Consider the following 13,519-nt stretch of genomic DNA (forward strand, 5'->3'; position numbering starts at 1 on the left):
AAGAAAATACCTCTGACTTCACCTCCTCCTGATTGCCTCGTTCAAGGAATCGCTGTTAATCTGAAACAAAGAAAGAGTAAATGGTTTCTATGGAGAAAAATCCTTCACACATACATAGTTCGTGAATTTTTGTCACGTACTCGTGATATTTTTTTAATATTCAAGCATTAGGCTGAAAATGTTGTTTTTAATACCATATTCACTAAACCTCGGAATAAATAACAAGTGAAAATGATAAATATATATATATATATATATATATATATATATATATATAGTATATATATTCATTCAGAGGTACAACCTTTCAATTGTATATATTTTAACAGATGTAAAAATTTCTCTTCCTCTAAAGAAAAAAATGACGTTTCAATCTACTGCACAATTATAAATATAATATATATATATATATATATATATATATATATATATATATATATATATATATATATATATCTATATATATGTATATATACTACACCTATGTATATATTATATGCACACTCATACATACATGCATACACGCAAACTTATAAATGAAGCTCCAGGCACAAGATTTCCATCAAAACATCCGACCGGTTTTCTACTGTCCTTTCATATCAGCTGGTCTTTGCAAAACCCGATATTTGTATCACTCCTTTGCATTTATCATTCTTTTGAGTCGACAAAAACCTCGACTAATTGCACTTCTTCTTCTTCTTCTTCTTCTTCTTCTTCTTCTTCTTCTTCTTCTTCTTCTTCTTCTTCTTCTTCTTCTTCTTCTTCCGAGAACTTGACAAAAAAATTATCACTCACTCGAAAACTGAAAGCTCCCTAAATCGTTCTTTTGACATTCTAATTATTTTTTTCCCGTTCATGATGGAAAAAATGATAATTATCCAGAATGTCCATTGAGAGTTACATCAACCACAGGATAATAATTAGTGCCATTAAATAAAAAAAAAGAAAGAAACACTGTATCATGTGCATATGTGACGCCACTGTGGGGAGAGAGAGAGAAAGAGAGAGCTGACAGATATAACACAACACATAATACGTAATCAAAGAGAGAGAGAGAGAGACGAATATAAGACAACACATAATAGCGGCGAATATAATCAACATAATGGAATACTTAGATATAACACAACACAATACGTAATCAAAGAATGGAGAGAGAGGCTGACAGAATATAAGACAACACATAATACGTAATCAGAAGAGATGGAGAGAGAGAGAGAGAGAGAGGAGGAAGTCTGGAACCTGGAATCGACCCTATCATCCACCATCCAGGAGGAAGGAAGCAACAGCTAGCTTCCATTTCGAGACCCTTGATCTCCTGCCCAACTTAAACCTTATTCCCACCAAGGACCAGCCTGATCGGCAGGCTGAGAGGAAAACGGATATGGCAGTTGGGCAGTGACAGGGATCAGGAGTCCACGTTCATCCAGGGAGAAGAGCCACAAGCCCTCAAAGAGGAGAGAGAGAGAGAGAGAGAGAGAGAGCCATTGCAAAAACTACCAGGGATTCCTCCAGCCTTGACGAGGAAGGAGCTGTTCAAAAAACAAGTCCTGTATATATATATATATATATATATAATATATATATATCAATTTCATTTTACTTTCATCTACGGAATATTCTGATTGCAGTGAATTTTGCGAGTTTAGAATGTACATACATTATGTTGTATATACTACTTAGCACGATTATCTCTTTTCAACGTAGAGAGAGAGAGAGAGAGAGAGAGAGAGAGTTGGCGACATGTACCGCAGCATGTTTGAGACAAGTGTGGAATAAGTTGGCGACATGCTTATGCATGACATATTTTAGACATGTATGTGATGAGTTGGCGACATGTATATGACATGTTTGTGACATGTATGGGATGAGTTGGCAAGATGTATATGACATATTTGCAACATGTATGGGATGAGTTGGCAAGATATATATGATATGTTTGTGACATGTATGGGATGAGTTGGCAAGATGTATATGACATGTTTATGACATGCATGCAATGAGTTGGCGACATGTATATGACATGTTTGAGACAAGTGTGGAATAAGTTGGCGACATGTGTAAGACATGTTTGTGACATGTGTGCAATGAGTTGGCGACATGTATGTGACATGTTTTACTGTAGTGTGGACTCTCCGTGAAAAAAAAACCATGCCACAAGCATTTACATTTTACATTCAAGTCCAGCCACTTAAGGCCGCCACCAACGCTCAGTTATACCTGCCCGGTTATGCCTGTGTAGGCAAAACTGAACGTTTGAGGGTTCAGTTTTGCCTGCGCAGGAGGCCGACTGCGCAGGCATAACTGCGCAGGCATAACTGCGCAGGCATAACTGAAAGTTAGTGGCGGCCTTTACTTATTCATTCTAGGCGGAAGGGTTTTCCAGTTCAAGTGGATAGAGGCTTCCTTTCACTGGCTCTTAATTGTCATTTCATATTCTGGCTATGACATTTCCATGACAGATGTGTTATGCATATTCATACCTATATGTCCGCGTTCAATTTTAAACGCATGGAGCCTGGAAACTCACATACATCTTTTATTTAATTTAATTTCCAGTTTGTGAGACCTTGCTGTTAATGTCAGAAGGAGAATTATTCAGAAAGTCTCTCCGTAGGAGGGTAGTGCTACATACACATTTTTAGCATTTTACTTTACCTCCATCCCCACTTCCTTTCGTCAGTCTTGCTGTCCAACCTCTCTGACTATTACACCTCTTAGTGCAAGTATGGGTTTTTCTCCAATTTCTGTCTTGAGCGCTGACTGGCCGAAAGTGCCCAAATGCTTGGCTTCACAGTCTAAAATTTCATCAAATCAAAATCCAACGAACCTCGACGATTTGGTGCTGGCAGCAACGAGGAACAATGTGGCCCGACAGACAACCCAGAGATAAACTAGGAAAATATTTGCGTATGACAGCATTAAACCTCATATTATATTCAAGATTTCGAACTACAGAGTCAAAGTTTAACAGAACCGATTCATTTTACTTTCTACATAATAAATGCCCGAGGTATTCCCCTGACATCTCTTGAAAATTTACGAATGTGACTTTCCTTTGCCTCGCTGCATAAAAGAAAACCTCCATGAAAAGCTTATGAGGTTCGTATAAATGGTAGGCACGAGAGGATAAATAAAATAGTTCGCTGATTTTATGGAGCCAAAACTCTCCTGGAATGATATGAGATAGAAAATAGTTTTTTTTTAGTTTTCTGTAAAAGAAAACTATTGTGCCGGCTTTGTCTGTCCGTCCGCACTTTTTTCTGTCCGCCCTCAGATCTTAAAAACCACTGAGGCTAGAGGGCTGTAAATTTTTGTTGAACATCCACCCTCCAATCATCAAACATAACAAATTGCAGCCCTCTAGCCTCAGTAGTTTTTTACTTCATTTAATGTTAAAGTTAGCCATAATCGTGCTTCTGGCAACGATATAGGATAGACCACCACCAGGCTGTGGTTAAAGTTTCATGGGCAGCGGCTCATACAGCATTATACCGAGACCACCGAAAGATAGATCTATTTTCGGTGGCCTTGACTATGCGCTGTAGCGGCTGTACAGAAAACTCGATTGCGTCGAAGAAACTTCGACGCATGTTTTACGTGTTTTTATTATAATTGTTATTTTTATATTCGGGTGAAAATAACTTGATGTGGACATCTGAAGCTGAGTTAAGAATCAGTAAAACAAAAGAGAATTGGAAACTAGACATTCCGCATTTAAGTACTTTAATCTCAAACGTATTCCCCGAACTTTCAATTAAAATTCCTTTTTGTTTCCGCCAGTTAAGTTATTCACAAATAAAATGACTTAAATAAAATATCTAAAAATCAAATATTCTTTCTAGTTACTCTCGTGAAGATGAGAAGAAGATTTTGATAACCGGACGCAATTACAGGGAATCATCTCTGTGAAGAATTCCACATCTCGGAGAATTGTGTCGACAAGTGTCACTTCTCATATGACACCAGTTCCCGAGAAATACAGATAAAAGAACTATAATAAAATAACAGGATATCTCCAGCTCTCGGGGAAAACGAGTCACAAGAGTTCTAGGAGAAGCTCTGCTGTTGACAAAAATATCAACTAATGAGTTTCATGATAGCAAATGCCGCGAAAAGGTGCTGGAATATGATGATGTTGGCAGCCTGTTTAGTGGGAAATTTTTTACCAAAATATAGTAGAATATATCTTCATCAGTACCTTTAGTTTTCTGGTTAAATTTAAACCTGAAACATTCAAGATCTAAAGAGTTACACACTAAAGTTGTAAGCTTTCCATCATCAACAATATTGTCTCACACTTGAAAGCTGTCCCAGATTATTAAGTCAGAAGATTTCACGGAAAAATACAACGTCAAGATTTTTTTTTTTTTACAATAACTTCAGAGGCAGTGATATTGTTACGATACTGTAATACTCTGGAACTGTTGAAAACAATACGGAGAAAAGCCTCTGGAACCAGCTTAGTATCTGCCGACACTGGCAGAGGAAAGAAGAATTATTTAAGTCATTTGTATATATATATATATATATATATGCACCATATATAACATATATATATATATATATATATATATATATATATATATATATATCAAATATAAGGAGCCCATAGAAACAGTAAATGTGGAAAATAAAGGCTTATGTTTCAGAGACCAGACTGTCTCTCTCCTCCAGGCAAATAGTGAATCTATTTGCCTGAGGAAGGAACATTTAATCATGATGTAACTTATTTCACATTTTATTTCATTCTATAGACTCACTATGAATGATAATTCTGTTTAGAACAAAATTTTCACAGTCACTTATATATATATATATATATATATATATATATATATATATATATATATATATATATATATATATGAACTATACAGTTATGTATTTTCCAACCTTGTATAAACCACCTAATTTAAAATCCTAATCCTTTGTTCTATAGCCTTAGAAAATATTCAGTTATTCCCATAACTCCAAAACCCAAATCCAGCCCCAACTTCAAACATTTTAAAGCATCTAAATCCCTGAAGTATGGAAAGCAAACCTATGCTTTAAGAGAAACAACATTCCGCCCCCCGCCCAAAAAAAAAAAAAAATTAAATACCTTGTGGATTCTCCCCAAAAGCTAATGCAATTATTTCACGAGGTCTAGAGAACCAGATTCGACTTGAAAAGAAAATCTTTCCAAGACGAGATTCCAAAAAAAAAAAAATTTAGGTCAACATTGATTTAGCTTCTTGCTCCACTCGATGTTCATTTGTGATTCTATATATTTTATTTATTAGTTTTCTGAAAAGAAAATTATTGTGCCGGCTTTGTCTGTCCGTCCGCACTTTTTTCTGTCCGCACTTTTTCTGCCCGCACTGTTTCTGTCCGCCCTCAGATCTTAAAATCTACCAAGGCTAGTGGGCTGCAAATTGGTATGTTGATCATCCACCCTCCAATCATCAAACATGCCAAACTGCAGTCCTCTAGCCTCAGTAGTTTTTATCTTATTTAAAGTTAAAGCTAGCCATAATCGTGCGTCTGGCAACGATATAGGATAGGGCATCCCCGGGTCGTGGTTAAAGTTTCACGGGCCGCTGCTCATACAACATTATACCGAGACCGCCGAAAGATAAATCTATTTTCGGTGGCCTTGATTATACGCTGTAGCGGCTGTACAGGAAACTCGATTGCGCATTTTTAACTTTTTTTTTATTGCTTTTGCTTGACTTTCATCTTCACAACGCTGTATTGATTAAAACAAAAAGAGGAAGCAGAATTCCATTTATGACCTTTAATTCTGTAGAATTTCAATTAAAATTCCTTTTTTTCAAATTTTTCCAAATAAAAATTTAAATAAAATATCTAAAATCAAATATTCTTTTATTTACTCAATTCAAGATAAAAATACTTATCACTGGAATCATTAAATTTACATCTCGGAGAATTGAAAAGTGTCATTTATTACAGTTGAAATGATGAACTATTTAACAGGATATTCAGCTTTGGGGAAAAAGTCACAAGAATTTTTAAGTTGACAAAAATATCAACTAATAGTTTCATTTCGCGAAAAAAATATGATGTTGGCAGCCTGTTTTGGGCAAAATTAAGATGATCTTCATCAGTACCTTTATTCTTGGTTAAATTTCTAAAAGCATTTATTTGTAAATTATTCCAGTTCCATTATTTTTCAATGATTTATTTTTGCATTTGTTGTTTGTTATCGTGATAACACTTGTCATCCGAATTACCGTTATTATTATTATTATTATTATTATTATTATTATTATTATTATATTTTTTTTTTTTATCAAATATAAATTTTAATGTAAATAGTATATTTACACTTCTCTCCTCAGGCAAATAGTGAATCTATTTTGAGTTTTCCTTCACCTTTATTTTCATCATCATTCTGTTTTAGAAGAAAATTATTATTATTTATTATTATTATTATATTATTATTATTATTATTATTATTATTATTACTTATTATGTATTTTCCAACCTTTATTAATTTAAAAATCCTAATCCTTTGTTCTTTTTATAGTTATATTTACACTTCAAACATTTTCATCTAAATTGATTCCTTCTTTAAAAGAAACAACATTATTAATTAAATACCTTTATTCTTAGCTAATATTATTAGGTTAGAGAACCAGATTATTGAAAAGAAAATCTTTATTTATTATTATTATTTAGCTTCTTGCTTCGATGTTCATTTGTCATATATTTTATTTATTAGTTTCTGAAAAGAAAATTATTGTGCCGGCTTTGTCTGTCCGTCCGAACTGTTTCTGTCCGCCATAATCTTAAAACTACCAGAATTACTGATAAAAATATCCAATCATTCAAACAAATAAAAATCTTATTTAAAAAAACAAAAAATACAACGAAAATAGGGCATCCCCTCGTGGTTAAAAGCTAAAGATATACCGAGAAAAAATAAAACTTGATTAACGCTGTAGCGGCTGTACAGGAAACTCACAAAGTTTTTTTATTGAGCTTGACTTTCATCTTCACAAGATTGATTAAAGCAGAAGTAAGACCTTTATTCTGAAAAATATGGATTCCAGAATTTTTTCAAATTTTTTCCAATTCTGTATTTCTTTTATTTGCTAATTCACCGCAAAAATACTTATCACTGGCATTAAAAGGAAGAAATGTGATTTGTATATTGTTTAAAAGGAATTTTTAAAATATTTCATTTGAAAAAAGGCAAAAGATGAGTTATTCATGGCTTCTAAAAGCATTTATTTAGCGAAGGTCTTATTTTGATTTATTTTTCATTTGTTGTTTGTTATCGTGAAGGTCTATTATTATTATTTTTTTTTTACAAATTTTTAATATATATTTACACTTACGCCATTGTTGATTCCTTCACCTTCATCATCATCATTATTATTATTATTATTATTATTATTATTATTATTATTATTATTATTATTATTATTATTATTATTATTAATTTAAATTTTTTTATATATATTTACACTTACATCATCGTTGAATTATTATTATTATTATTATTATTATTATTATTATTATTATTATTATTATTATTATTATTATTATTAAGGAATAAATTACGAACATAAACAACCCTGAATTACTGATAAAAATATAGATTCAAACAAATAAAAAAAAATAAAAAAGGAAAAAAAATCGTGAGGAGGACGGAGGAGGAGGAAGGGAGGAGGAAGGAAGGAAGGAAGGAAGAAAGGAGGTGGAAGGAAGAGGTGATGGTTGAGGAGGAGGAGGTTCAATTGGAAGAGGAGGAAGATAAAAAGGTCGTGAGGAAGAGGAGGAGGAGGAGGAGGAGGAGGAGGAGGAGGAGGAGGAGGAGGAGGAGGAGGTGGAGGAAGAGGTGATGGTTGAGGAGGAGGAGGTGGAGGAGGAGGAAGATAAGCAGGAAGAGGAGAGAGGAGGAGGAGGAGGAGGAGGAGGAGGAGGTGATGGTTGAGAAGGAGGAGGAGGAGGAGGAGGAGGAGGAGGAGGTGGAAGTGAAGGAAGAGATTGTTCATTATTATTATTAGGTAATATATAAAAAACCCCTCTAGTTTTAGGGAGAGAGAGAGAGAGAGAGAGAGAGAGAGAGAGAGAGAGAGAGAGAGAGAGAGAGAGAGAGAGAAACCCTTCATTACTGTCAAATGTACAAAAAAAACCACTTCCAGTTTTATGGGAAAAAACTTCGGAAATTCATAACCGAAAAAAACTACGTAAAATTTTTTTTTTTTATTCCTCTATAATGACGACGTTGTCTGGGATATTTATAGAGCCTTTTCCTGACGTCCCCGGAATCCCTAAAAATGCCTCAGCCCTGAGAGAGACAGTCTTGCGGTTGCATACTTAAATGGACGAAGAAAAAAGACAAAAATAAAAAAAATAGTTTGAGAAAGATTGGGCAAGAAAAGGAGGTTGTCTTGGGAAGGGGAGGAGGGAGTTTGGGGGAGGTCTGGGGAGGGGGGGGAAGGGAGTGGTTGAGGCCCCTCCCCCCTACCCCCACAATCCCCGGGGTCTTTTGTTTCCTCTAACATTTCTTAAGAGTCGCTGCCTCCTCGAATTTTTTTTTTCTTGTGGGTGAATGGAGGAAAGGATTTGTTGCTAAATGCTTCAGTGTTAAAAGGATTTTTCTTTCTAGCTCCCTCTCTCTCTCTCTCTCTCTCTTTTCCTCTTACACACACACACACACACACACACACATATATATATATATATATATATATATATATATATATATATATATATATATATATATATATATTTTATATATATATTCTTTACACAAAGTCAATCAATTTAACTCCAGAACTAACCTTCGTAATAACACAAGGAATCTCAACTTACATATCTACTTTAAAAAGATCTTTACACTGAAATCAGACACCCAAGATCTGTGGCTAGTTTAATGTATGGAATGAAGTTGCTAGCCACATGCCTGTCCCCCTCTGGAGGGTTATGGGAGACTATGTGGCATTATCTTCTGACCAAACTCTTGTAATATAATATTAATATACATCCGCTTTCCGCCATTATCTCTCCAACTTAAACTTCTGAACATTTTAGCTTTGGCTTCAACCGAACAATGATCAGATATACCTCCAGCTGCTCTTTTTATTTCCATTACATACATATACTTCCTCCTTCATCTAGTCTGTGCAAACAAATAAACCTACCAAATTCCTTTCCACCAATGTCATCTGTTCACCTAGTAAGTCTTGACAGAGAGAGAGAGAGAGAGAGAGAGAGAGAGAGAGAGAGAGAGAGAGAGAGAGAGAGAGAGAGAGAGAGAGAACTCTGAATCTAAGTTGTCTCTTCTTGAAATGTGGGAGTTACGTTATCAAATGAAGCATTAACGGCCAATTAAAACTTATCAATGGGATGGAGAACTCGTGTTTGAGAGAGAGAGAGAGAGAGAGAGAGAGAGAGAGAGAGAGAGAGAGAGAGAGAGAGAGAGAGAGAGAGGCTTACTGCGAAACAAGAACGGCAGAGCATCGCATCATTCATTCCGTTGAATATATTAGGGACAAAATGAAAAACAAAGAGAGAGAGAGAGAGAGAGAGAGAGAGAGAGAGAGAGAGAGAGAGAGAGAGAGAGAGAGAGAGAGGTGAACTAAACATACTGCATACTGAAATGTTTACAAGAGGAAAGCTGGGAGGGATTTTATGTATTAAATATTTAAATGGTGAAAATGCAGATCGGAAAAGGGTAGCAGAATTTAATATCAGAGAGAGAGAGAGAGAGAGAGAGAGAGAGAGAGAGAGAGAGAGAGAGAATTCATATATGTAGGCATTTCAGTAACTGAATGAAATGTTTTTTTTTTTAATAAGTTGACGGAACTGGAAATATATTTCTGACTGACAAAAAGGAAAAAATGTTTTTGTTTTTTCTGCCAAACGGTCAAATTATTATTATTATTATTATTATTATTATTATTATTATTATTATTATTATTATTATTATTATTATTATTATTATTTACTTATTTCTTGGTATTATCAAAAACTGTTTTCGTGAATTGTAATGAATAATAATTATATATACTTTTATTCTTTTTTTATTTAACAAAATTTATTATTATTATTATAATTATTATTATTATTATTTACTTATTTCTTGGTATTATAAAAACTGTTTCCGTGAATTGTAATGAATAATAATTATATATACTTTTATTCTTTTTTTTATTTAACAAAATTTATTATTATTATTATTATAATTATTATTATTATTATTTACTTATTTCTTGGTATTATAAAAACTGTTTTCGTGAATTGTAATGAGTAATAATTATATATACTTTTATTCTTTTTTTATTTAACAAAATTTATTATTATTATTATTATTATTATTATTATTATTATTATTATTATTATTATTATTATTTGTGCTTTCACTTTCCAAACTCAGAGGAGAGAAAAAACCCACAAAAGGAGAACAAACACATACCATGAAACATCAACAAGAAAAAAACATCAACATTAAAAAACATCAGAGTAAACACCAGAAAAACCACAACATTAAAAAAACGCGTAGATACAACATCAGATCCGAAATAAGAGACAGACCACTTAGAGGAAAAAACACAGACTATGATAAAAGCAAGACAACAACACTAAAAAACAACATCAAAGGAAAAACAACAAAAACATTACAAAAAACAACATCAATTACAACATCAGATCCGATAACCCAGGACGGAAGGAAAAGAGGCGCCGAACTATCATAATAAAACAACAGAGTCAGCAGCATTAAAAACAAGCAACATCAAGGAAAAACCTTAAAAACATTACAAAAAACGTTAACTACAACATCAAATCCGATAATAGAGACAGACAGGCAAAAAGGAGGCCACGAACCTCATGATAAAACAACAAGACAACAACAACTAAAAAAAAACATCAGAGGAAAAACAACAAAAAAATTAACAACAACACCGTCACATCCGGAAATAGAGAAGACAGACAGGCAAAAAGGAGGCCACAAAACTCGTAATAAAAGTGGGACGAACAACACGCAGCAACAACAATACGTCCCTGAATCATTTGTAAAAAAAAAAAAAAAAAAACAAGTCGGACGAACCCTGGAAATGAGGTCGGGAGATTTCGTCATTTCCTCAGATATGAAGACACAATGGAAAGCTCCTGTCATTTGGTTAGTCGTATCCTGTGGGATGCGTCCTTCTTGCCCTCACTAAAAAGTAGGACTTCAAAACAGGACTCCAAAATAGGACATCCAGTCTCCTTCGAAGGAGAGAATGCTTTAATAGTTCTTCTTGACCTCACTATAAAATAGGACTTCAAAATACGACTTCAAAATAGGACATTCAGTCTCCTTCGAAAGAGGGAATGTTTTAACAGTCCTTGCCCTCACTTAAAAACAGGACTTCAAAATAGGACATCTGATCTCCGAAGGAGAGACTGTTTTAATAGTCCTTTTGTCCTCACCAAAAAACAGGACTTCAAAATAGGACCTCTAGTCTCCTTCGAAGGAGGGGATGTCTGAATAGATCGTTCTACAAAAGGATTATGGGACGATGGAACAGGATTATAGGAGTACGGGCATATTCAAAGCAGTGAATTGTGTATGTGGTTGTCAGTCAACAAAGGTGGGTCGAATTTGAGAGCTGAGAGGTTAACACCCATTTGGGTTAATCCCTTATAGCTCTATGGGTAAAAAGTTGTGTGGTCTCACACACACACACACACACACACACACACACACACACACACACACACACATATATAATATATATATATATATATATACACTAAAAACTCTAAATAAACTTGAATTCCATAAATTAAATATGACAGCCACATTCATTATTAACTGGATAAACCTTATAGCCAAAAAAAAAAAAAAAAAGGGCGGAAAATTACCTTCCAAATCTAGCAGAGAACAAATTAAGATTCCTTTCAGTCAATAACAGTTTAAGTTAACCCCCTTTTTTATCTCTCTGTCTCTGTCCAAACTCTTTTAGCCATTTCCACTCCTACATCATTCAATATGCAACAAATCTTCAAAGTACTCACTCCATCGAGCCAGAATTCATTACAGAGACCATCTTTCAACTTGCATCTTTTATTTTGATATCCATTTATTCATTAACTATCTTTTACATTAATTTTAGGCTTTATGAAACACCTTCTCTTGTCATAAGTCATAATTTAAAGCGCAGTAGCCTCTAAATCTTCACTATTTAAAACATGTTTAAAGTACTCACTCCATCGAGCCGGAATTCACTCTAGAAAGTATCTTTCAACCTGCATCTTTTATTTTGATACCCATTTGGCCATTAGCCTTTCTAAATTAATTTTACTTCTCTGTAGAACAACTTTCCATGATAAATTGATAGATTTTAAATGCAGCTGCCTTTGTATCTTCAATATTCAACAAACCTTCAAAGTACTCACTCCATCGAGCCAGAATTCACCCTCAAAATCATCTCTCAACATGCATCTTTTATTTTAAATCCCCATTTGCTCATTAGTCTTTCCACCTTAATTCTGCTTCTCTGTCGAACAACTTTACGCAATAAAGTTTTAAGTAATAAAGTTGTAAGATCTTAAACGGAATAAATCCAAATCTTGTGATACACTGAACAGAAAGCAGAAAGAAAGGTGAGGACAGGAGATGATGTCTCATTTCCATGGGAATGAAGACATGTAAACGTTATCCTCACAATTTAGTCTTGTTGGGGTCTCGCAGAGAGAGAGAGAAGAGGACATATATTGTTTTGGGACTTCGAAAATAAGATGGAAGCCGAAAGGATGCAATATGCTTTATTAAGGCAGGGCTTCAGAAATAAGAGTAGAAGAGAGAGAGAGAGAGAGAGAGAGAGAGAAGAGATGAGAAGAGAGAGAGAGGGCAAAGAGATGAGAGAGTTTAGACAGGACAGTAGGAACTGGCACAGAACAATGAAAATATCTTGTAATTACAGAGAGAGAGAGAACTGATTTTAGAACCATGAAAATATATACACACACACACACACACACACACACACACACACACACACACACACACACAGAATCATGGAATGTGTTTCAGTTTTCCTAGAGAGAGAGAGTATATTTTAAGATCCAGGTATCTTTGGAATCTTTGGAATGTCATCTGGAATCGCTGAAAATTCACTTGGAATCACAAAATGTCTCTTGGAATCACCTAAATGTCACTTGGAATTATCAAAACATGAAATCACCCAAATACCAATTGAAATAATAAAAAATACCCATTCAAAGTCTCTAGAATCACAGAAATGTCCACAAATGAATCAATATGCAACATTGCAATCATAAAGGCCTGGTGCCAGATACCCTCGGATCAGGAATGATCATTTAAGTGCACCAGAATGCCAGGAAATGACCCGGGTGCCATGAGCAACAGGTGGAAGAGGACTTTTAGCCAGAACCGCTAAAGACAGAAGCTCTACTTCTTGCTTTGGGGAGGTTATTCACTCTCTCTGGCAGGGCTCTCGTTGTTTCCCACATTCTTCTTTCTTTCCTGCCTCTTCTTCTTCTTCTGCTCATACCT

This window comes from Macrobrachium rosenbergii, chromosome 1, assembly GCF_040412425.1.
Source record: "Macrobrachium rosenbergii isolate ZJJX-2024 chromosome 1, ASM4041242v1, whole genome shotgun sequence".
In the NCBI taxonomy this organism is placed as follows: domain Eukaryota; kingdom Metazoa; phylum Arthropoda; class Malacostraca; order Decapoda; family Palaemonidae; genus Macrobrachium; species Macrobrachium rosenbergii.